The sequence below is a fragment of the Elephas maximus genome, chromosome 10 (genome assembly GCF_024166365.1).
Source record: "Elephas maximus indicus isolate mEleMax1 chromosome 10, mEleMax1 primary haplotype, whole genome shotgun sequence".
Lineage (NCBI taxonomy): Eukaryota > Metazoa > Chordata > Mammalia > Proboscidea > Elephantidae > Elephas > Elephas maximus.
Genome location: NC_064828.1, coordinates 50327043 through 50352432, shown reverse-complemented (window position 1 = coordinate 50352432; position 25390 = coordinate 50327043).

Below are 25390 nucleotides of genomic sequence, written 5' to 3'. Positions count from 1 at the left end.
AGCAACCCTATAGGGCCAGGTAGAACTGCCCCATAGGGTTTCCAAAGCTGTAATCTTTACAGAAGCAGACTGCCACATCTTTCTCCTGTGGAATGGCTGGTGGGTTCGAACAGCTGACCTTTCAGTTAACAGCCAAGCGCTTAACCACTCCACCACCAGGGTTCCTAGGTTGGTATATAGTGGGTGCTTAATAAAAATTATTATTCAGTTATACTTCGATGATCAATTTGATACACCCTGTCCTATCCTTTCATTATTCACTCAAGATGTACAGATCTTATTTCTCTCACTAGAACACAAGCTCTTTGTGGGCAGGACTGTACCTAATTTGTAGCTATACCCCAGAGTCACACAGTACCAGCCATGTAATCTATATTTAACAAAAATCTAATTTTGCCATTACAAATCTGGCCAATGCCAGATTAAGAACTTTGTTATTATTATTTTCATTTTTTTTTTAACAAAGGAACAGGCAGTAAGGACTTGCTAGTCTTTATACTTCTGAAGATAAACATCGTTTACCTAAGGAGATGAATTTGTTTGACAAAACTCACCAGGATAATCTTTAAGGTCCACACATAGAAGACTTTGCTCTTGGGGGGTAACTGTGGTAGAGATGCTGATCTGTGTTCTGTTTCATATTTGAATTGCCTCCTCTTCACCCTATTGTTGAGAGAGGGATCCCTGTCCTACGGCCATGGGGATGGCCCGACAAACAACCAACGCTGGGTTAATGAGACTGACAGCCATTTATCAGTCACACACACTCACAGCCCAGGCAGGGGGCCACCCCACCACACAGGGCCACGCAGGGGTTGTGCTCAGAACAGAGTAAACAGCTGTTGCTGTGGGAGGCAGGTTTTGTAGTATCAAGGGGGTAAAGCAACTCCTGGTGATTGTGATTTAATTGGATTATGATTAGCTTTTTTGAGTAATTCTACAGGCTAGCAGGGAACTGAAACCCACTACTCAGGGATAAGCAGAAACTGTGCCTGGTCCTTTCGATGAGGAGGATTGTTTGACTAAGAAACCTTATCCACAGGAGCAGGACATACACATAATAAACCAAAAAGCCAAACCCATTGCTGTCAAGTAGATTCTGACTCATAGTGACCCTATAGGACAGAGTAGACCTGCCCCATAGAGTTTCCAAGGAGTGGCTGGTGGATTCGAACTGCTGACCTCTTGGTTAGCAGCTGTAGCACTTAACCACTACCCCACCAGGGTTTCCATACACGTAATACTGAGCTTCAATTTTAGGTCTTTCACACCGCATTTAGTAACAACACAGATAAAAGCTTTATAGATTATGCAGAGACTGAGATGTTCAAAATTTTACATTTCTTTGTTTTTCCCAAACTAATGTTAATTTAGCTTTGAGACTTTATTTACACTCAATTAAGTTTACTCAGTCTCTTCCAATTTAAAATTTTCATTGTAAATATAATTCTCTCCATCCCATTTCCCTCTCCCTCCATCTCCACCAGGGCAGTCTAAGTTCTAAGCCCAGCTGGGGCCAAAAAAGGTAAGAAATACGCCAAAAATTTTGAAGGATTTTTCAGCTGTGAGCACTTAAGGAAACCCTGGGGGTGTAGTGGTTAAGTGCTACAGCTGCTAACCAAGAGGCTGGCAGTTCAAATCCTCCAGGCACTCCTTGGAAACTCTATAGGACAGTTCTACTCTGTCTTGTAGGGTTCGGCTATGAGTCGGAATTGACTCGATGGCAGTGGGTTTGGTTTTTGGTTTTGGGTGAGCACTTAATGAAGCTGTGAACGTGGTTCTCAGAGGTTAGTTTGTTATCAGGGCCTCTGTAGAAAATAGGACATTTTAAAGTTACTCAGTATAACCACATACTTTGCTGCTGGTTTTCTTTTAACCTCGCCCAATTTTTTGCATTTTGCAACAACCACTTTCCCCCACTTCACCCCACCTCCCCCAGCAAGCACTTTACTGTAAGGAAGTGACAGAAAACACACAGACCTCCGGCCAGCCTTGCTTTTGCCACCAGCCACACATATCCCCCTTTGTACACAGAAACACAAACAGCAGACCCAAAAAGAACACAAATAGAAATCTCATAGGAGAAAGCCTCCAGAAAATCTAAAGAAAATCACGTATCTTACCATTTTATTATCTTTTCTAAGAAGTGAAAATGTGAAGTTTTCATATACTTGCCTTCAGGGAAAACACTTTTGTCCACTAGCACTGCTCTTATTGACATTGATGGCAGGCAAACATCGGTCTCCCTTCTAGAAGTTCACCTGTTAAATGTTGTCCTTGGAACATGATTCTGCTGGTAAAGAGTATCTGGGCTCAAGGAAGATTAGTGGGTAAAAGGAAATAAGAAGAGAAACGATGGCTCCCAGGGAGTAGTATTTTTATTTTAGAAAAGTGTCTGGAATAAGCTTCAGCTAAGGAATAAATCATCCTCAAACTGCACCTGCTCAAGTCGGCTCACAGAAAGTTCTAGAAGAGCCCAGGCTCTCATGCGTCACTCAGAATTTTTGGAGTTACGACCTGTCATTGTGTGATTTCATTCCTAAAGCCCTAACGTGCTACATGCCATGTGCTTATGTAGGCACAAATAGACATGTATAAATCAGTGGACAGTCAGCCAGGTCTGAAGATTTTATAGCATCCTTTGAAATATTTGGTAGTAGACTAAAATTGTGAAATCTGATTTTTGGCCACAGCCCAAAGCAGTAGGTACTAGTCTGGTCAAAATAGTGCTGGATATGTTTGGAGAAACTTTTTTAGAAACCACAGACCCCCTTTGGTTTGTATTCTGAGACCAGTCCTCACAGGCTTATTAGGACACCTGTGGAGACCCTGTCTGCTACCCCCCAGTATAGCAAGCTCAAATGGCCAATAAATTTGGTCCATTGCTGCCTGGATGTTGTTATATCAGTGTTACTTATGTAAAATAAATAGTTATGTATGTATGTGAAGGAGTCCCTGGGTGGTGCAAACAGTTAATACGTTGGCTGCCAACGAAAAGGTTGGAAATTCAAGTCTACCCGGAGATACCTCAGATGACTTAGCAATCTACTTCCAAAAAATCAGACATTGAAAACCCTCTGAAGCACAATTCTACTCTGAAAGTCACAAGGTCACCTTGAGTAGGAATCAACTCCACCACGAATGGTTACATTAGGTTAGGATATGTATGTTAAGAAAACAATATATTTCATTAAATAAATGGTTTTTTGGTAAAAACAAAATAAAGAACTAAAGAAAACAAAACTTAGTTGCATAATAAATCTTTCTAATACCAACTTTATTTTGACTCTTCTTTCTCACAATCTCTGCATAGTTGTTTTTTAAAAAACAAATCTTATTTCTAATTATAGATTAATACTACCTTTCTTCTACTCTGTTGAAAGTTCTAGAATCAGCAATGCCTGCTAGTCCATTTCAGTTTCTAAACAACCTGCCTTCTTCTGCAATAGTAAGAGTTTTTCTTCTTTTTGAGTAAAAATCACACTTTTGAGACTCTGCTTGTTACAACAGAACTCTGCCTTTGAACTACCTTTTCCTGTAATTCTATTCGGACATGAACTGGCACTAGTCTCCACTTTAAGCCTAGAGAAAGCTGTCCTTCACCTTTGTACAAAACCAAACCAAACCCACTGCCTTCAAGTCAATTTCAAGTCAGAGCGACCCTGTAGGACAGAGTAGAACTGCGCCATAGGGTTTCCAAAGCTGTAGCCTTTACAGAAGCAGCCTGCCACAGCAGGAGCGCCTGGTGGGTTCGAACAGCTGAGCTTTAGGTTAGCAGATGAGTGCTTTAACCAGTGTGCCTCCAGGGCTCCTTTTACCTTTATACACCAGAGGTTTATTTCAAAGAATAAGCATCATTTGATATGGAGTCAAAATACAGTATGGAGAAAAAGTTTTAGAAGCTTTTTCTACAACTTTTACATCAAATACACTCACTAAAGTTTTAGAGCAAGTAACTGGCCAGATTAAAAAGAGAAAGAACCAGTTTCAGGGAGTCGACAGAAGAAGGGCAACTATAGTCTATAACCCTGTGCTGATGGAGACAGGATGTCTTAGTCATCTAGTGCTGCAATAACAGAAATACCACAAGTGGGTGGCTTTAACAAAGAGAAATTTATTCTCTCACAATCTAGGAGGCTAGAAGTCCCAATTCAGGATGCCAGCTCCAGGGGAAGACTTTCTCTTTTCGTCTGCTCTAGAGGAAGGTCCCTGTCATCAATCTTCCCCTGATCAAGGAGCTTCTTAGCACAGGGACCCCAGGATCCAAGGAATATGCTATTTTTCTGACTCTTGTTTCTTGGTGGTCTGCTCACTTCTCTCTTTTATATCTCAAAAGAGATTGATTTAAGACAACCTAATCTTTTTTTTTTTTAATCTTGTAGATTGAGTCCTGCCTCATTAACATAAGTGCCCTGACACTAATCCCACATCATTAACGTCATAGAGGTAGGATTTACAGTTCATAGGAAAATCACATCAGATGACAAAATGGTGGACAATCACACAATACTGGAAATCATAGCCTAGCCAAATTGACACACATTTTGGGGGACACAATTCAATTCATAACAGAGGAGAAGGAGGACAACGAGGTATCGTCCAATCTCAACAGGTGCAGTGGGATGTGGTCTTTCCTAGAACTTCGACCTCAGCTCCCAAGGAGAGGTTCCTAAAACAGGATAGGACAAGAGGAAGGAAAGAATGAGAGACATATGAGCCATCTGAAGGGCTCAGAGCCTGAACTCAACCCCAAAGACTGGTGTTCCCTTAAATGGCACCATGGCCTAGAGATTTAGGATCAGCTCCAATATGTATGGACAATAACATAGTTGGTGAGACTGCAAAGACCGGATCATGTCACTCCCTGCTATATGCTGTCCAGTAGCTTCCATTGTTCTTATGATAAATGATCAACCACATCCCAGGTCCTACTATAACCTAAACAATTCAGCCCCTCTTGCAGGACTCTCCCTTCACATCTTCATGTTCCAGCCACAGTCACCCCCCTTGGACTCCCCCCCATCTCCTGCTCTTCTCAGAACCTTCTCTGTCTAAAATGTGCTCTTCCCCCCTCCCCTCTCATCAGCTCCAATATCACTGAAGTTTCACTTTAAGAGTCACTTTCTCACAAAAACCAACCCAATCTTCCATCACTGTACACTTCCTCTTTTGGCACTTGATCTAATTGTTATTAAATCATAATTTGCTTAATGGTTGCCTTCCACTTCAGACTGACAGATTAATGAGAGCAGGAACCACATTGACTTGAATTCTCAGTACTTAATACCCTCAGTCCTGGGTAGTGCAAAAGGTTAACATACTGAGCTGCTATCTGAAAGGTTGGAAATTTGAGTCTACCCCGAGGCACCTTGGAAGAAAGGCCTGGAGATCTACTTCTGAAAAAATCAGCCATTGAAAACCCTTTGGAGCACATTCTACGCTGACACATGGGGTTGTCTGGAGTTGGAATTGACTGGAGGGCAACTGATTTTTTTTTTTTTTTAAAACAGTGCCTGGCTTATAATGAGTGCTCAGTAAACCTTTGCTGACCAAATACCTGAGAATGAATGAAGTTGTGCAGGAAAGCACAGGGACACTTCAGTTAGTAACAAATTACACTTCTGGCATTTTGAAAATCCCCCAGACTGATATTTCCCAAATACCTATTGTAGTTATATAGTATAAATTATTAACAAAATAGATCTTTTAAAAACGTATGGAATTATTTTAGTCCATCTTTAAAGCCATAATATGACATTTCTTTTTAATGTGGGAAGTCAGGGGGAAAAGATGCAGCAGGATTAAAATACCATAGCAAGATTCATGTGCTGTGCCTTCTGTTAACTCAGCCTCTTAATCGAGTTGATTTTTAAAATTCTAATTTATTTATGACTTATTGCTCTCTGTTATGTAGGCACCAGTCCTGGCAGAAACATAACAGAAAAAAACTATCTGGTCCAGAAGTCATCATGACCAGGTGACAGGACTGGAACAGGTGATCAGTGATAAGTAGCAAGTCAATAAGATAGATCTGAATTCTTTCTGGAAGTATTCAAGATGATCTAGAGCAGTCCTTTCCAAACCTTAGTCACTTGGGGATCTATTTAAAATGCAGATGCTAACTCAGTAAATGTAGAGTGGGGACCAAGATTCTGCTTTTCTAACGAGCTCCCACGTTAAGTCTACAAGCCAGTTCAAATTCCACACATTAAGTAACAAGCAGGAGCCTGGAACAGACAGGACTGGTCAACACAATTTGGCCCAGGTCAGAGGGCAAATGCTTTTCTTAGGAGGCACTAAGCAGACATCTTAGTCCCTGGTGTAGCCAGGCCTGAAAGGTGAGCAGCAAGAACCAGCTGTTGCCAGCAGAGGGAAGCAGAGGGCAGGGTAACTTGTCCTGAACCCCCCACAGTGGAAACTCCCTCCAAAGGCAGTTGCAATAAAGCTCAAAACGTAGCAGGGGCAAGAGGGCAGTTGGAAAAGCAGGACGTGGAAAGAAACAATTGCATGGAGGGAGATGTTCACATGGGCCAGAATAAACTCACAGGAGGGAGTACTTTGTAGCAGTGGAAAAAACATCAGTCAGGAAGTCAGGAGACTAAGTGCCAATTCAGGCCCTGCAGTGCCTTCGGGTCAGCCTCTCATTGACCACCGGCCTTGATTTCCTCAGCAGTAAAACAAGAGAAAATGTAAAGGACAATCTCCAATGGGCATTTCCAACCTTAACATTCTGTAGTCAGTGGTTCTTGCTCAACTTTTGAGTATTCTGGAAGTGTCCATATACCATAGGCAAAGAATGAAGAGCCAAAGAGAAGACAGAATCCACAGAGAGACAGCTGGTCAACAGTAAGGGTGAGGCGCATTAGGGTCTGTGAACGGGCAGTGAATTGGTTTGGTCCGAAAAACAGGGCTCGGTGGAAGCCTTGTGCTTTCTTCTTTTTCTTCTTTTTTTTTTTTTAATTTTTATTTATCAAAAATTACATGCAAATTGGTTTAAAAGTCAAACAGGACTAGAAAGCTTATAATCAAAACAACAGTCCCTTGTCACCATTATCTTTCTGTCCCTTTCCCCAGAAGGAGTGACTTTGAACTCTTCTACTATTCCTCCTCCATATTTTCCTCTATATTTCTAAATAATATATAATATAATCCTATTATTTGATTCATTAGCTATTGACTTTCTACTATGGTAGACTAGGGTGTTCATTCAATTACACCATCTATTCCTCTTCAATATTCTCCAAATATAATTTTATCTTATCTTTTAGATCATATCTATATTCATTGTTTCCATTATTATGGCTATGTAAATATTTTTCATTAAATAAATCAATACAGTGTGATTATATTTAATTTCTTGTACAACTTATGTTTGTCCTGGAATTAATACAGTCATACCTCAGAGATATTGCAGGCTTGGTTCCAGACCACTGCAATAAAGCGAATATTACATTGAAAGAGTCACACAAATTTTTTGGTTTCCCAGTCCAGATAAAAGTTATCTTTACACTATACTATATAGTCTACTAAGAGTGCAATAGCATTATGACTAAAAAAAAAATGTAAAAACCTTAATTAAAAAATACTTTATTGCTAAAAAATGCTAACCGTCATCTGAACCTTTATTGAGTCATAATCTTTTTGCTGGTTGGAGGGTCTTGCCTCGATGTTGGTGGCTGCTGACTGATAGGGGTGGTAGTTGCTGAAGGTTGGGGTGACTGTGGCAATTTCTTAAAATAAGATAACAATAAAGTTTGCTGCATCGATTGACTCTTCATGGAAGATTTCCCTCTAGCATGTGATGCTGTTTGATAGCATTTTACCCACAGTAGAACTTCTTTCAGAATTGAAGGCAATCCTCTCAAACCCTGCTGCTGCTTTATCAACTAAGTTTATGTAATATTCTAAATCCTTTCTTGTCATTTCAACAAAGTTCACAGCATCTTCAACAGGAGTAGATTCCATCTCAAGAAACCACTTTCTTTGCTCATCCATAAGAAACAACTCCTTATCCATTACAGTTTATTCATGAGATTGCAGCAATTCCGTCACATCTTTAGGTTCCACTTCTAATTCTCTTGCTATTTCCACCACATGTGCAATTACTTCCTCCACTGAAGTCTTGAACCCCTCAAAGTCATCCATGAGCGTTAGAATCAACTTTTTCCAAACTTCCATTAATGTTGATATTTTGACCTCCTCCCGTGAATCATGAATGTACTTACTGGCACTTGAACAGTGAATCCTTTCCAGAAGGTTTTTAATTTACTTTGCCCAGATCCAGCTACAGCCTTACGAAATATATTTCTCATATTGAAACTTGAAATTATTCCTTGATTTGTGGGCTGCAGAATGGATGTTGTGTTAGCAGGCATGAAAACATTAGTCTCCTTGTACGTCCCCATCAGAGCTCTTGGATGACCATGTATACTGTTAAAAAAAAAGAGCAGTAATATTTTGAAAGGAATCTCTTTTTCTGAGCAGTAGGTCTCAACAGTGGGCTTAAAATATTCAGTAAACCAGGTTGTAAACAGATGTGCTGCCATCCAGGCTTTGCTGTCCCATTTATAGAGCACAAGCAGAGTAGATTTAGCATAATTCTTAAAGGCCCTAAGATTTTCAGAATGGTAAATGAACATTGGCTTCAACTTAAAGTCACCAGCTGCATTAGCCCCTAAAAAGAGTCAGCCTGTCCTTTGAAGCTTTGAAGCCAGGCATTGACTTCTCCTCTCTAGCTATGAAATTCCTAGATGGTATCTTGTTCCAGTGTAAGGCTGTTACAACTACATTGAAAATCTGTTGTTCCGTGTAGTCTCCTTTATCAATTATCTTACTTAGATCCTCTGTATAACTTGCTGCAGCTTCTATACCTTGCACTTTTACGTTAATGGAGATGGCATCTTTACTTAAACCTCATGAACCAACCTACACCAGCTTCAAACTTTCTTCTGCAGCTTCCTCACCTCTCTCAGCATTTATAGAATTGAAGAGAGTTAAGGCCTTACTCTGGATTAGGCTTGGTTTAAGGGGGTGTGTGGCTGATTTGATCTTCTATCCACACCACTAAAATTTTCTCCCTATCAGCAATAAGCTTGTTTCACTTTCTTATCATTCATGCGTTCACTAGAGTAGCACTTGAAATGTCCTTCAAGAACTTTTCTGTTGAGTTCACAACTTGGCTAACTCTCTGGCCCAAGAGGCCTAGCTTTCAGCCTATCTCAGCTTTCATATGCCTTCCCCATTAGGCATAATCATTTGTAGCTTTTGATTTAAAGTGAGAGACATGCAGCTCTTCCTTTCACTTGAACACTTACAAGCCATTGTAGGGTTATTAATTGGCCTAATTTCAATATTGCTGTGTCTCAGGGAATAGGGAGCCCTGAGGACAGGGAGAGAGACGGGGGAATGGCCAGTTGGTGGAGCAGTAAGAACACACATTTATAGATTAAGTTTGCTGTTTTATATGGGCGCAGTTCAAGGTGCCCCAAAACAATTACGATAGTAGCATCAAAGATGACTGATCACCAGAACAGATATAATAACAAAAGTTTGAAATATTGCAAGAATTACCAAAATGTGACACAGAAACAGAAAGTGAGCACTGCTGTTGAAAAAATGCTGCCAATAGGCTTATTCAACACAGGGTTGCCACAAACCTTCAGTTTGTAAAAAAATGCAATATCTGCAAAGCACAATAATAAAACAGGCTGTGCCTGTAATTACCTCCTTTTTTTCATTTGCTTAGTTTTCTTCAAACATCTGACTAAATGTTCCCACACTCTCCAACGTCTGTAAAACGCCTCTTCTCCAAGACGGTTTTCCACATAGTGGAACTTGTCAGATGATTCTTGTTTCATATTTTTGTGTTTGAGCCCATGTTTCCTAGATCCTGTTCTTCCTCCTCTTTTGTTTATTTTCGTGTAATAGTCTTCAAGAAGAACTCATGGGACCAATGCTTCCTAAGTCCTTGCACTGTCATAGCGCTGTGCCTGAGGTCTTTATACCTCGAGGTTGGTTTGGCTGGATATAAATTACTTATTTTTTTTCCCCTCGAGTATCTCAAATATATTATTCCATTGTTTTCTGACATAAAGCATTGTTCTTAAACTGTCTGATGAAATTTATCTTTCCCTAATATACGAATTGCCTTTTTGCCTGAATGCCCGAAGAATTTTTTTTCTTTCTCTTTCAAGTTCTGTTTGTTTACTAGGCTATGTCTCAATGTTGAACTTTTTTGGATCCATTTTCCCAAATATTTTCCCTTTTAATATGAGGTTTCAAATAGTTTTCTATTTTAAGAAATTTTTCTTGAATTGCAGATTTTATGATTTGTTGTGTTCCTTTATTTGGTTTCTTCTTTGGGGACTCCTATAATATGTATAGTGGATCTTCTTTGTCAATCCTCTGTGTCTATCACTTTCTCGCCTTCATTTCTTATTGATTTTTTTTTAATTTCCCTCTTCTATTTATCTAAAGGTGATATCCACTGAGTTTATTTGCTATTGTTTTCCTTCTAGTTTTGTCTTCCTTTCTAAATTTTTTTTTCTTACTTCTTTTGTGAATCTTGTTATATCTCATTTGAATATTTTCCAATTATCTCATTCCTGGATTTTTCTAATTCTGATTTGTGTTGTAATCTCATATTTTATATCAATTTCTTAACTTCTCTCAGTTTATTTTTGAAATAACAGAGTTGTCATCTGTTTTGTGGGCATATCTTTCCAGAATTTTACATTGAGTAGGGGCATTATTATGCTTTTTAGTCCCTGTCTTAGTCATCTAGTGCTTCTGTAACAGAAATACCACAGGTGGATGGCTTTAATAAATAGAAATTTATTTTCTCACACTCTAGTAGGCTAGAAGTCCAAATTCACAGCATCAGCTCCAGGGAAAGGCTTTCTCTTTCTGTCAGCTTTGGAGGAAAGTCCTTGTCATCAACCTTCCCCTGGGCTAGGAGTTTCTCAGCTCAGAGACCCCGAGTCCAAAGGATGCACTGTTTTCCTGGCTCTTGCTTCTTGGTGGTATGAGGTCCTCATATCTCTCTGTTCGCTTCTCCCTTTTATATCTCAAAAGAGATTGGCTTAAGATACCATCTAATCCTGTAGATCTCATCAATGTAACTGCCACTAATCTATTAATATCATAGTGATAGGATTTATAACACATAGAGTAATCACGTCAGATGACCTAATGGTGGACAATATACAACAGTGGAAATCATGACCTAACCAGGTTGACAGATATTTCTGGGGGACACAATTTAATTCATGACAATCCCCCTTCAAAATGATAGCTGTGTATGTTATTTATCTACCATCTTTTTCTATTGCTCACTTTTCAGAGAAATTCGTTTTACTGTACTTTGGGGTATGGAGATATCCAGGTAGCTCCTCTAGTTTCACAGCTCTGGACTTCCCTTTTCTGTTGTTTTTGAAAATAAATATATGTCCTTGAACTTTCTGAGATGTGCCTACTCTGCTCCCCTCTTCCATTCTCACCCCAAACTTCTGATTCCTATGTTATTATTTCTGCTCTCAATTCAGATTCTACTCCCAGCAGTTTCTCTTCACTGTAGGACTTGTATTTTTAGTTTCTAGAGTTAATAGAGCCCAGACTACCCTAGGTACTCTGCTACTAATTGTGGTCTCAGCCCAAGTCACAGATTCAAAACAGACTCAGGTACTCCAATTGTAAACACTGTGGTCTTTTCACCACATTTCACTGTAAGCCAGAAAGGTGTGGTGCTGATTTCATAATCCTTGGTAACCCATTCCACTCCGAGAAATTTCTTGGGTACTTTAAAACGCAAAGTCTGAAAAGATTCAGGGAAGGTGATAGTAGCATAGTTTATGAATGTCCTTGAACTCTCCTACCCATAAAAACTGACAGAGCAACTATTAACTTCGAGTTCTTAAGTTTAAGCCAGTATTATTTTAAAAATACACAACTCATTGGATCCATGGTTTTTGTTTTTGCTTTCCTAATTGCTCTGCCAGAGTACCAAGTTTGAGTTGAGTCTGTGACCTTCGGCTTAGACAACACACTCGAGCCACCATTTGTAAATAGGATAAAGATTATCCGATTCACAAAGGATCCCTGATGGCGCAAAGGTTAAGCACTTGGCTGCTAACCAAAAGGTTGGCAGTTTGAACCCACCCAGTCGCTCTGCTACAGAAAGGTTGGGTGATTTACTTCCCTAAAGATTACCACCAAGAAAACCCTATGGGGAAGTTCTACTCTGTCACATGAGGTGTCACAATAGACTCAATGGCACCCAATAACAATTCCCACCTCACAGAGTTACGTGTAAGTTGAAGCTTATAAAGCTGCTGGTATGATTTACCCTATTTTAAAAATCATTAATAAACTTTAAACCGATACGACATTGTTATTTTTAAGTAGATTTATAAAATGTGTCAACTACTGTAATTTTATAGTTAGCTGCATGATTTTCACCCATACTATATGTATTTTTTTCCTGTCTTTCCTACCAGAATCTAAGTCTTACAAGAGCAGTGATTTTTGTCTACTTCTGTTCAATACCATATCCTCACTGCCTAGAACAGTGCCTGACATGTTGTAGACACTCAATAAATGCTTGACAAATGAATGAATTATCTGTCCTAATTTTTTCTTAAAACAGACTATGTAAAGGATAAAATCAATAGTCAAAAATGAAATTATTCGGCTGTTGTTGGACTGGGCCTGTTTAACATGCTCTGCCAACCTATTTCCTTGAGCCTTCCAGTTTTCTTTGCATCCTGGCCTAAAAATAACATTGGCACCCCTGCTTCAGAGTGGGGAATCAGCAACATCCAGAGTGCCAGAAACAGCTACTGTAGAAAATGGGGCAGTGTCGCCCTCCAAGTCTCTGTCCTCCAGTCCAAAATATGAAAAGCTTGAAACATCTTGGGTAATAGTTGGGCCAAGAACAAGGAACGGCACTATCTTTCTCTCGCTGGTGTTTATAGAAGTCTGGCAGTCGGTTTTTAAGTAAAGAGGCTTGCCTTAATGGAGCCATCTATCCAAATAAGCTGGGCTGCTTTTGGTGGTGGCGGGTGTGCAGAGCTGCTTTCCTCTCCCTTGGGAGCTGTTTATTTGAGGAACATAACAAATGACAATGAGGCAGAAGCCTGCGGTAATGATACTCAAAGCAAGAAAAATAATAGCGTGTGACTCAGGATGGTTTCTTCAGAACTCAGTGTATAGATGGGTTTTGTGTTTTTAAATAGCCAGCCCATCCATTTCCATCTCAAATACACACCAAAAGGAGCAGACAAAAGCAGAACCATTACTAGGAGGCTTCTCCTTAGTGGGTTTTGCAGGAACAGGGATGGTCCATGGCACAGATTAATGGGCAGAAGTTTAGTCTATACAGGTTTTCTCTTTACTAATGGAGGGGTGACAAAATCACCAATTTGCTTCATCACACTTGTTACTTGATAAATGAGTAACATATTTACATCCTGAGATCTACGGGGTGGGGGCAGCAAGCAGGGCAGCGGGTGCAGGGAGAGAAATTACCAGATACTGACAGGAAGGCTCATATTTTGGACTTTATTCACAATATTCGCTGCTTGTGAAACAGCACAATGAAAGAGCCAGGTGTAGTTTAACCCTTTTAGTTTGTGCCAAAACCTTGAATTCTTTGGAAAGGATTTAACATAAACTACAAACGCTTTAATCAAGTGGCTTTCTTCACATACCATAAAAGCATTTTGAAACATTCAAGTAAAAAAGAAAGAAAAAAAAAAGATCCTTATTTTCTGAAAATACAACCTCTTAAACACTGAGGACGCTGCCAGACCAAGTCCCATCAAGTAACAAGGAGCACAATAAGAAGCTTAAAAAGAGTAAGGATTAAGTTACATTTGTATGAATAAGCTCATTTTTGTTGTTCAGGTCCCAATCCTTAAATGATCCTATCTCGCTTATGGAAGGTATCTCCTCATTAAACTATACGTGTGGGTCCCAGTGGGACCCAAATGTCCCTAGGCCTTATGAACCTTTGGAGACGAATAATTACATCATTAACAATAATTCAATTTTTCTCACCCATTGTGCCCACCTGCAAGGCCCTCCCTTCACCCCAACCAGGTGTTCCTGAAACTCCCTGGAAGCGGCTCACTTGTGCAGATGAGAAGGCCACACCTGCTTGCTCCTCACAAGCACAGCCGCTGCCCTGGAACGACCACTTTCTAAAGGGATGCCATTCCTGCCCCATGCCGTTCCCAGGCTCACAAACTGCAACCCAGACTAGGTGCCTAAACAGCACATTCCCTGCAGTCCTCGTAGGATCAGAGCCATGCTGGTTCCACAACACAAAGGAGAAGTTCCTCATATCTCAGCACCCCAGTCATACTTTGTTTCTTGGCTTGTGCTTCACGTTAGACAAAATCTCTCATGAAACCATATTTATCGGTTTCTACCTTCTGCTCCTCTCCCTACTCATCTCAGATCTAGACCAAGGCCCTGGGAACAGCATATACACATCCCTCCTCCATTCCCCAAAGAGACACAGATTCCTCTTTGTAAGAAAATTAAAAGTCCCGAGCAAACTAACTCCTCTGGGGTCTTTCCCAGCATTTTGCCAAACATGCCAAGACATGCTTGAACCTTAGCAGGAGCTACGCAGTGTCTAATCCTGCCTTAGCCTGTCTCTCACAGCCAGGGACCGGGTCCTATAAATTTTCACCATGAAACTTCATCCTGGCCCTTCGTTTATTTCTCATCTGCCACCATCTTACTTCTAATTTATCTCATTGCTCCTGGTTTACCTCAGAAGCTTGCTAATTAGAATCACTGCTCTAATTCATCCCAAAAGCTGCTACCAAAATAATCCTAGACTCTGCCTTAAACACATACAATATCATTGTAATATCTGACTTTCAACTGTCCATAAGAGTTAGATATGTGATAGTATAGACGGATTAGCCTGGAATCTGTCAACCTATGTCCAAATCGTAGCTCTATACTTGAATAGCCTTTGTAGCCTAAGTCACTTAATTGCTCTGAGTGTAAATTTTATCATCTGGAAAATGTGATATTAATGTCTACCTCATTGGGCTATCATGAGAAAAAATAAGTAATGAATCCAGGGTGTTTTTGTAAATGTGGAAATACAAACATAAGGTACAATGTTATAAAAATCCAAGCACTTATTCCTGGAACTGAAGTCCTCCATACTCTGGCCACCACCCAATTTTCCAAACTTTTCTCCAATTACTCCCATTTCTAGCCATCCTTCCTGAACTCACAAATCTGCTTCTTGCCCTTCAGATATGTCTTTCACTTCTAAATAAAGCTAGTTACTATAACAGATAAGCTGAAATTTCGTCAGGTTAATACAAGAGAAATTTATTTCTTGCTCACTAAAATCCAAAATAAGTGTTCCCACTTGGAAAGAGGGTCTCTTCCAAGTGATGACTCAGGGATCTAGGGTCCTACCATCTTTTGGCTCTACCATCCCTAACATGTGGCTTTCAGGGTCTCTCAAAAAGAAAAGAACATGGAGAACCACATGTGGGAAGCTGTTATGGGCCATGCCTAGAGGTGGCACATATCAGAGCTTAGTTCCATAACCACATCTAGAGTAGTCTAGTGAAGTGTCCAAGAGGAATAGGAAACAGATTTGGTGAACATCTGGACACTCTCTCCCACCATTCAGACAACTAGAATGTGTTTCCCACAATGTACTCCCCAGATATATTGTTCAAAGTCTACCTCAGACCTCACTTCCTTCATGAAGTCTTTTGGAAAAATAAGGATATTATTCTCCAAACTCAAATTCCAGCACATACTGATTATACTATCCTTTGACCAACTGATGTCCCTTTTGTTAAATCAAGAAGATGTTTATCAGATCTTTTTCTTAGCAAACTCTCTAAGACCTTTGAATCTGATAGCCCTCTCTTTGATGAAACATTTCCCTGCATTTATGTCCATGATTTTAGACCTTCCTCGTTCTTCTCCTGCCTCCTATGAGCTCTATTGCTGGCTCAGTTCTTTCTCTCACTACATAACTTAGAGTCCCCCCAGTGAGTGATCTGCTTCCTGCTTAACTGTAACCTCTATTTTGATGTCTTCCAAATCCAAACCCTCTTCCAATCTCTCTCCCCCACTCTGCAGCCATTCTTCCAGCTCTTTGCAGAATTATGTGGTAGCTTATCTCCAAAGATGTATACAACATATCCTAATGAACCATCTCTTAAAATCCACACTCTTGTGTATCGCTTTCCCCGTTAATCTGGGCAGGCCTGTTGTTTGTGTTAAGGAATAGAGTATGAAAGAATGATACTGTGAGATTTCGGAAACTGGGGGTAACAGGCATGCAGTTTTCCCCCAGTTCTCTTGAAATGTTCACCCTTAGGACACTCCTTCCAGAAATCCAATTGCCATGTTACAAGACGCCCAAAACTCATGGGAGAAGCCATATGTAGACACCCTGGTTTCCAACCCCAGCTGCTCTCAACGAACAGTGAGCGTCGAATGCCATGTCAGTAGCCATCTTGTGTGTTCAGCCCAGTAGAGCCTTCAGATGACACCAGCCTCAGCCATCACCTTACTGCAACAGTATGAGAGATACTGAGTGAGAACTGCCCAGCTGAGCCCCATCAACCCTTAGACTCACGAGACATACTAAGAAATTCTGTTATAAGCCACTGAGTTTTGGAATGGTTTGTTACATAGCAATAGGCACCTGCAACAACATAACATAACTTGTGGTAGCTAACTTTCAGCATGCCCCCCAAGCGGATTTTCTCAGCAGATGGTTTTCTTAGCCAAAACAGCAAGAATCCAGCCTTTTCATCTAAGAACTTTGATGCCATATTTTTCTTTCCCTCTTTTCTATTCTAACTCATACACTAGACTATAATGCCCAGCAGTATAGAGAATGTTTGTCTTGTATATTTCACATCCAGAGCAGTGTCACTTGCATGTAATACTCAATACTCAAAAAATACTAAATATTTTTAAATAAATTAATGACTGAATTGCAGTTGCTGTTGTTAGCTGCCATCAAGTTGATCCCTAACTCATGGCCATCCCATGCACAATAGAACAATACACGGCCCAGTCCTGTGCCACCCCCATGACCAGTTACGGATCAGACCATTTTGCTCTATAGGGTTTTCACTGGCTGATTTTCAGAAGTAGATCACCAGGTCTTTTTTCTTATTAGACTCTAAAACGTATGTCTTAAAACGTTTCATGGATTCTTAGCAATAGTTTTTGTTGCCAACTCAACCATCTTAATAGCTATTATTTATTAAGCGCATACTGTGTGCTAAGTGCTATACTTATAATACTTTTAACTCTCACAATAACCCTATGAGAAATACATCATTAGCCACTTTTGACAAAAAGTGTAAACCAAGGTTGAGAGAAAAATTGAATTCCTTGCTCAATATCACAGAGCTTAAGACATCAAAAGCCAGGACTCTAACTCAGATTCTAAACCCCATGCCTTATTTCACTTGGCAAACACTCCTTCCTTATATATTCCTTCAATGGAAAGCCCATTTCTGCATTTTTTGGTAGATCCATAGTGATAGGAGTAGAGGTCAAAATTATTATTTGAAAAAAAAAAAAAAAATGAAGTCTCAGGCCAAAACCAGGACAACGTTTTCTCTCTTCTGCCATCTTTACTCTTTGCCAAAATAGTGAACAGATTAGAAAATGTGGAGAGGGAGGGACGCTATTAATGCTTTAACACTGAGCTCTGTAGGCACCTAACCACAGAACAGAGGTCCCCAACCCTGGCTGTGCATTAGAATCACCTACAGAGCTTTTAAAATGATTTTCTAAATGTGACCCACCCCAGAACAATTTAATCAGAAGTGCCTGGGTAGACACAGATGCTGGTATTTTTTAAAGCTCTTGGGTGATTCCCAAATGCAGCCAGGTGCAATCTACTGTCACAGGAGTCTTTGAGGCCAGTTTATGATGTCCATTGTCTGTCAGAAAATGATTTAAGCGTTGGTGCTACCAACGAACTTCATTTTAAGCAATAAATTCAGCTCTTCCTTGCATGAAAATGCATACTAGAATCTTCTGGTTGAAAGGGGCTGGGATGATGTGGTCAGGCCTCAAATATCAGCCTCAAAGCCAGGAAGCATTGGTTTGGGAAGAAGTTGACCTTAGATTTCCCAAAATATCTAAAGCTTCTCCAACTGTTAAATCGAGTTGTGTGTTGTTAATTATTTAGATATAAAACATAATGCAACAGAGTAGAATTTATGCTTGTTTGTAGCCAATGATCCATGATACCAAAAACCAAAACCAAGCCTACTGCCGTCGAGTTGATTCCAACTCATGGCGACCCTACAGGACAGAGTAGAACTGCACCGTAGAGTTTCCAAGGAGTGCCTGGTGGATTTGAACTGCCAACTTCTCGGTTAAGAGCTGTAGCACTTAACCACTATGCCACCAGGGTTTCTGATCCATGAAAGAGGTAGGTAAAACTGGATGTAGAGATAGTAGTATTAATAATAGGAACTAAATGTTTAAGGGTAGCAAGGTTGGAAATAAAGATGTAAAAAAAAGGATCTCTGTTCACTTTCTATTGTACTCATTAGTCAGACATAAAGTTCATGAAATCCATTTTCTCCCTATAGATGGCAACATGAGTACTATTTACTCTCTTGCCTGTTCTTCATTGCTCTTGGGAACAAGTGAACTGCTCTGAGATAAAAATAATAATAATAATAAGAGTATAATTTGGAGATGGAAGAAGAAAGAAGAACTGGGTTCAACAGTAATTGCTCCCGTAAATATCAGCATATGAAAAACAGACATTACCAAAATTACTTAAACCCATCTGCAATTGTAAAATAGCTTCCAATACCCTCTCCTCTTCTCCGCCCGTGAACTCTTCAGATTCCTGGGTCTCAGGATAATTTCGTGCCCATTGAATGTTAGCGGTTATATTCTCATTATTATTTTGTTGTTAGTTTCCAAGTTTTTCCAACTTATGGCAACTCCACGTGCATCAGAGTAGAACTTCTCCATAGAGTTTCCCAGGCTGTGACCTTTTGGAAACAGATCGCCAGGTCTGTCTCCCAAGGCACCTCTGGATAAATTGGAACCACCGAGCTTTCAGCTAGTAGTCGAACGCTTAAGTGATTGCACCACGGAGGGACTCCTTACAAGACAATTGGGAAATCCCTTTTTTTTTAGGATCCCTAGAGCAGCCCTGAAGTCTCAAGGTCACTGCTTTCCCTCCACTCCAAGTAGCCCAGTGGTGACAGCCTCCTTGTTCTATGGGCCAGAGGAGCTGGCTTAGCCCATCCTTTTGAACAGACACAAAGCTCACTTCTTGTTTCACTGTTGACAGCACAGAATGGTATAAAGGAAAGGTTCCTTCACATTTATTCATGCAGCTCAGCCTCTGCCCTATTGACATTCCTAAGCAAATGTGCAAGTGCCCAAAGACAATTAAATTATGATTCATCCTCCAGGACTCCTGCTAAGGCAGGCTGCCTGGCTGTGAGTAAAAACATATTTTAGCAGTAGCTGATCTTTCCCTTTGGTTGAGGACCAAGTCCGACTAGGCATGGCTTTGAAGTTATTTCTGTCTCGCTGGATTAGAAGTATCAAAAGAAGCAGCTCCACAAACCTTTTAACAAATATTTACAATTCTGCACTGAACAACCTCCACCGTACCTTAACCTTTACTGCCTTGTGAAATGCTTGCCAACCTCCCCGCCAAACTCGTGCACTTGCCAGGGTAGGAGGGGGGGCAGCCGCTCAAAGGAAGTGACGAGTATGAAAAAGTAAGGCATCTACTCTCCTTGTCATGGAGGAGAAAGCATGCCTTTTTGTGCAGACCTGGCCGAGATGTGGATTCCCCTTTACTTCCCCACCCCACCCTGTCCCCCCACACACATCTCTGTCCTGGAGTGATAGTCACTTGCTCAACTGACGGTGTTGGACGGACACACTTTATATCCACCTCCATGTAGTCCTGGTGTTCCCGTGACGCCAAAGTTTCCGCATGTGCCCAAGGTGCAGGAAGGACACAAAATAGCAGGCTCAAGCTGCAAAGGAGATCTGGATCATGGGAAATCTGGTTTCTTTATCAGCTGAAAGGCTGCAACACTTCATATATAGAGTTCATAAGGCTCCCTCGGTGGAGGTTTTTAAATGGAAATGATTATCATAGAATCCTTTGGTTGTTTCTTAACGGCTGTAGGATTATTTAAATGGATGACAATGGTGTCTTTTCTATTTTCTAAGACTCCTCACTGGGAGCACAGAGAACTCATAGGGGAAATAGAAAGAGAATGAAAAGGTAGATGATAGAAGCCAGGAGGAGGGAGACCATAGTCGATGGGGTTGAAGGCCCTCACCCCTCCCTGTTCAGATTTCCCAAGAGCCATGGCTACTCACCTGTAAGGAGATAAGTAAAGGACGCTAGCAGGAGGGGTGAGCGTGGATGAGATCCTCCAAGCAGCTTTAATCAGCCACGAGGCCTCTACCAGAGAAGTCACCAGAGGAAGGCAAAGCTTTAGAGGAACAGATGTAAACTGCTAAATTGACAGCTCCATGAATCCCCATGGCATGGTACCCAGGGACCCCCAGAACTTATTACGAGACCCTAAGGGACTCAGAAGCCCCACAGTGATGGAGGCAAGAGCCAAAAATATGTTATACTGTTAACAGGACCACAAGCTGTTACCTTAGGCTGGCTAATTTGCTAATGCAAATTAGAAGCAAATGAATTCAGGGTATTGGTGGTGAGGATCAAGGCTAGACATTTCACTCATTCATTCATTCCTTCAACAAATGTTTATATTTCAAGGCACAGGGCTAAGTAGGTCCTGTCCTCTAAAAGTTTACACTATCACTAATATAACTCATTGCCATCCAGTCGATTCTGACTCATAGCAACCCTACTGGACAGAGTAGAGCTGCCCTATCGGGTTTCCGCAGAGCAGTTGGTGGGTTCGAACTGCCGACCTTTTGGTTAGTAGCAGTAACTCTTAACCACTGTGCCACCAGGCCTCCAATCCCTAATACAGATGTATACAAATATCTGTAATACTGGGTAGCAATTGCTAAGTTTCATTACACAGTCTCAGATAAAGACTGCATTGGTTTAGGTGTGGGAGAGAGATGGTCTCCACACTAGAGAGAGGAGGAGTGGTTTTGCGGAGGAGCAAAGGATTGAGATAAAATGCGCCGGAGGAAACAGGGTGGTGGTGAAGACATTCTCAAGGAGAAACAGTGTAACAGAGCTGAGATGGGAAAGCTCAGACATAAAAGAAAAAAAAAAAAAGGAAAGGGTTGGATTTGATTGGGCAGTTATGTATATAAAAAAAGAAAAAATAGTGGGAAATGGGGTCAGAAAAGTGGGTTAGTGAGGAAATAGAGGTCTTAGTGTCAGTCCCAGGAGTCTACATTTCAGCTTATAAAGTAACGGAAAGTGATTAAAGATTCTTTAGCAGAAAGGTGACTTGATAAGATGGTTACTTCAGAATGATTAATCTTCATCTGATATCCAAGAAAAATCTTGTATACGGGGCCAAAATCACAATCAAACTTCACAGTAACTCCTGTTACATTAATATGCAGTAATCTGAACAAGTGACAAAATCATCTAGTTTTTAACGCCAAACATTTCTTTCTACTGCCCAGAATCCTCTCTCAGGCTACCAACTTGGAACACCAAGTTTGTCCTCATTTCCTCAGAGAATGAAAACTCATGTAAATTCAAAAAAAAAAAAAAAAACCCCACAGTTGCTCTAGAGTCCATTCTGACTCTTGGAGACCCCATTTTTTCAGAGTAGCACTCTAAAGTTTTCAGTGGAATTGGTAGGCCTTTGTCCCCAGGCACCTCTGCGTGGACTCAAACCTCTGACCATTCAGTTAGTAAGTGAAGTGCATTAACTGTTTATAGACCACCCAGAGACTCAGAATGTAAATAACAGCCTATGTCAATCATAATTAGGAATGTCTGTCTGCTGGAGGGTCAGGCAGGCAAAATACAGTGAAAACTAATTACGTACAAAATGATTCTCATCCATGCTTACAAAACAGGGCACATTCTCTGGGAAGCCTCTCTGATTGGCCCACGCCACAGCTGATCGGGGCCTTCTTTCATAGCACACGATCACGGCACATACTCTCAGTTTCTTCAAATAGCTTACCAAAGTCATTAACGCACAACTTCGTTCCTGAAAATCAGTAAAGACAGCTTTTGCACATAGACATTTTGAGTCTTACTTTGATGCATTAAACATACAACAACTCAATACGCTATATTTCAGTGTTTAAGATGAAACAGGGATAATAGTCATCCTTATACGAAATCTAGCCAACACCTGTAAGCTCTACTTGAACTTAATAATCCGTTCATAGAAAATGCTCCAGCGACACCTATAGCAGCTCATGAATGTTCGCTTTTAATTTCAGAATTGCTTTATTGTAGATTAAGAAGAGGGGCTCCAAAAATTACATGCAAGGTTTTTTTCTCTCTTTTCAAAAATGTAGATAATACATCTTTGTTATACAAAATTTACATGAGCAAAAGGAAGAAAAATAAACACTTAATATTACCAAAGATAATGACCTTTACTACCTTGTGATATACTTCCTACCAGACACATATGTAAACAGGATCATACTTACACGTTGTTTTGTAGTCAGCTTGTTTTATTGAACAATACATTGTGAACGTATTTCTATGTCAGTAAGTATTCACCTGTATACAGTACTATTTAATAGAAAAAATATTTTTATATGGATATACCGTAATTCATTTAACCAATACATTTTTGTACATTTAGAATGTTTCCAGTTTTTCAGTTTTAAAAGCATGCTGATGAGCACCCTGGTATCTAAATATTTGCTTACCTTGTAATCATATCCTTAAGCCAAATTTATGGGAGTCTAATTTCTGGGCCAAAGGGTAAGCATATTTTAAAAGGGTTTTGATTATTAAATCTTCCAGAAATCTTGACCAGTTGCTGTCAATTCTGACTCATAGTGACCCCATGTGTGTCATAATGGAACTACGATCCATAGGACTTTCAATGACTGATTTTTTGGAAGTAGATCACCAGGCTTTTCTTCCAAAGTCCCTCTAAGTGGATTCAAACAGCCCCCCTTTCAGTAAGTAACCAAGCCCTTAATGGTTTGTGCCACCCAGGGACTGCTTCAGAAATGTGAGAATGATTTAATTTCCCTCCTGCAGTGAAAAGCATTAACATTAGAAGGTTGATGCTTATGTACCCTTCCCCAATAACTTCCTCAAATAAAAAAAGAATTTGACCTTTATCATTCTCTTAATTTGTACCCTGATTACATATGCATTTATTACTGTTGTTGTTGCTAGGTGCCATCCAGTCGGTTCTGACTCATAGCAACCTATGTAAAACAGAACAAAACACTGTCCAGACCTGTGCCATCCTCACAACCCTTGCTATGTTTGAGCCCATTGTTGCAGCCACTGTGTCAATCACCCTTGCTGAAGGTCTTCCTCTTTTTCGTTGACCTCTACTTTAACAAGCATGATGGCACTCTCTAGGGACCAGTCCTTCCTGATAACATGCTTAAAGTATGCAAGACAAAGTCTTGCCATCCTTGCTTCCAAGGAGCATTCTGGCTGTACTTCTTCTAAAACAGATTTGCTTTTTCTTCTGGCAGACCATAAAAATCTCCCCGCTCCCCCCCTCCACCCACCGCTGAAGGCTCGGAACACACCCAAGCTACTTGCAGTCCATGGTATAGTCAGTATTCTTCACCAACACCATAATTCCAAGGCATCAATTCTTTAGTCTTCCGTATTCATTATCCAGCTTTTGCATGCATATGAGGCAATTGAAAATATCATGGCTTGGACGAAGCGCCACCTTAGTCCTCAAGGTGATATCTTTGCTTTTTAAAACTTTAAAGAGGTCATTTGCAGCAGATTTGCCCAATATTATTTATCATTTTTAAAACTTTTTATAAATGTTATACTGTGTATATTCTTATGTATATTGTTTTTTGTTGTTCTAGACTATGTTTGTGAAGTTTTGCAACTGGTATATGTAGTTCCAATTCTTTCATTTTTATTGCTGCATAATATTCCATTGTATGAATGGATCAGTTTAATTATTTAAGAATTCTTTTGTAAATGAACTTTTATGCGGTTTCTTTTACTGTGAACATCCTTGTCCCTGTCTCTATATGCCTGCCCATGTAGGAATTTCCCCAGCATATATATTTAGGTGTAAAATTGCTGGGTTGTGTAGAATGTGTACATCGTCAACTTTATACCAGCTATTGCCTAATTGCTTTCACGAGTGGTTGTATTTCACTCTCCTGGAAGCTAAGTACAAGAATTTCCGTCACTCCACATCCTCACCAGCTTCTATGATTTTTGAGCTTTTAAACTTTTGCCAATCTGACCGATTTTTTCTTCTCAAAGAATTTTAGAATCATTCTGTCAAGTTCTAAAACACACAACCCTTGAGATTTTTAATAGAATTTTTGACCTCATATATTAATTTGGGAAGAATTAGCACCTTTATAATATGCCTTCTTTCCATCTCAGAATGTGATTTTCCTTTCCAATTTCTTTTTTATGTCCCTTAGTAAGGTTCTGTACTTTCTTCATATAGGTCTTGCATGTTTCTTAAGTTAATTTATACGCATTGTATATTTTGTTGCTATCGTGAATAAACTCTTTTTTCAAAAGGGTGATTTTCTTAAAGCCCAAATTTTACTTTATTCTTTTATTGACTTTGAATTTAAGTAGATTAGTGTCCCCCAAAAGATGAAAAATATGTTAAGAACAAATAGCTGAGCATATCCATAGCATTATCTAAAATGTCAAATAAAAGGTCAGTACTGAAATTAAATTTTAGTACCATTATAAACACTGCTGGTCCCCTTCGTTTGATCCCCCTCACCCCCCAGAAGCTCTGTTTTTAAAAGTCACTTTTCAGTGGCTCCTCCTAACAGACTGGTAAGTATGAGGTGGTCTAGAATTCATCAAATGGAACAGTGGGCAGAGAGCGAACAATTCCTTTGGGACCCACCTTGCAACACTTTGCCAAGTTTCCCTAGCTTTTGTGATGACAGTACTTAATCCTGGCTTTAACCATTAGCTCAAAACTCAAGGACACAGGAGAGGGTAGGAGTAAGAACGGGGATTCCTACCTCAGCTACTACCCCCTCTTCCCTGAGCATCCACCTCTTAATCAGTAGGAGTCATCGAGCACCTACTAAGGGCCCAGGCTTATGGCAGATGCTGTTAGGGTAAGGGAGGCAACGTAAAAAGAGCCCACGACATGGTTTCTGCCCTCAAAGAGCACAAGATCTTGCTGGGAAGATGACCAATGGGCATGCAGAAATAGAGAACAATTCATAACTTTTTAAGTGTACTTTTTTTTTTCTATTC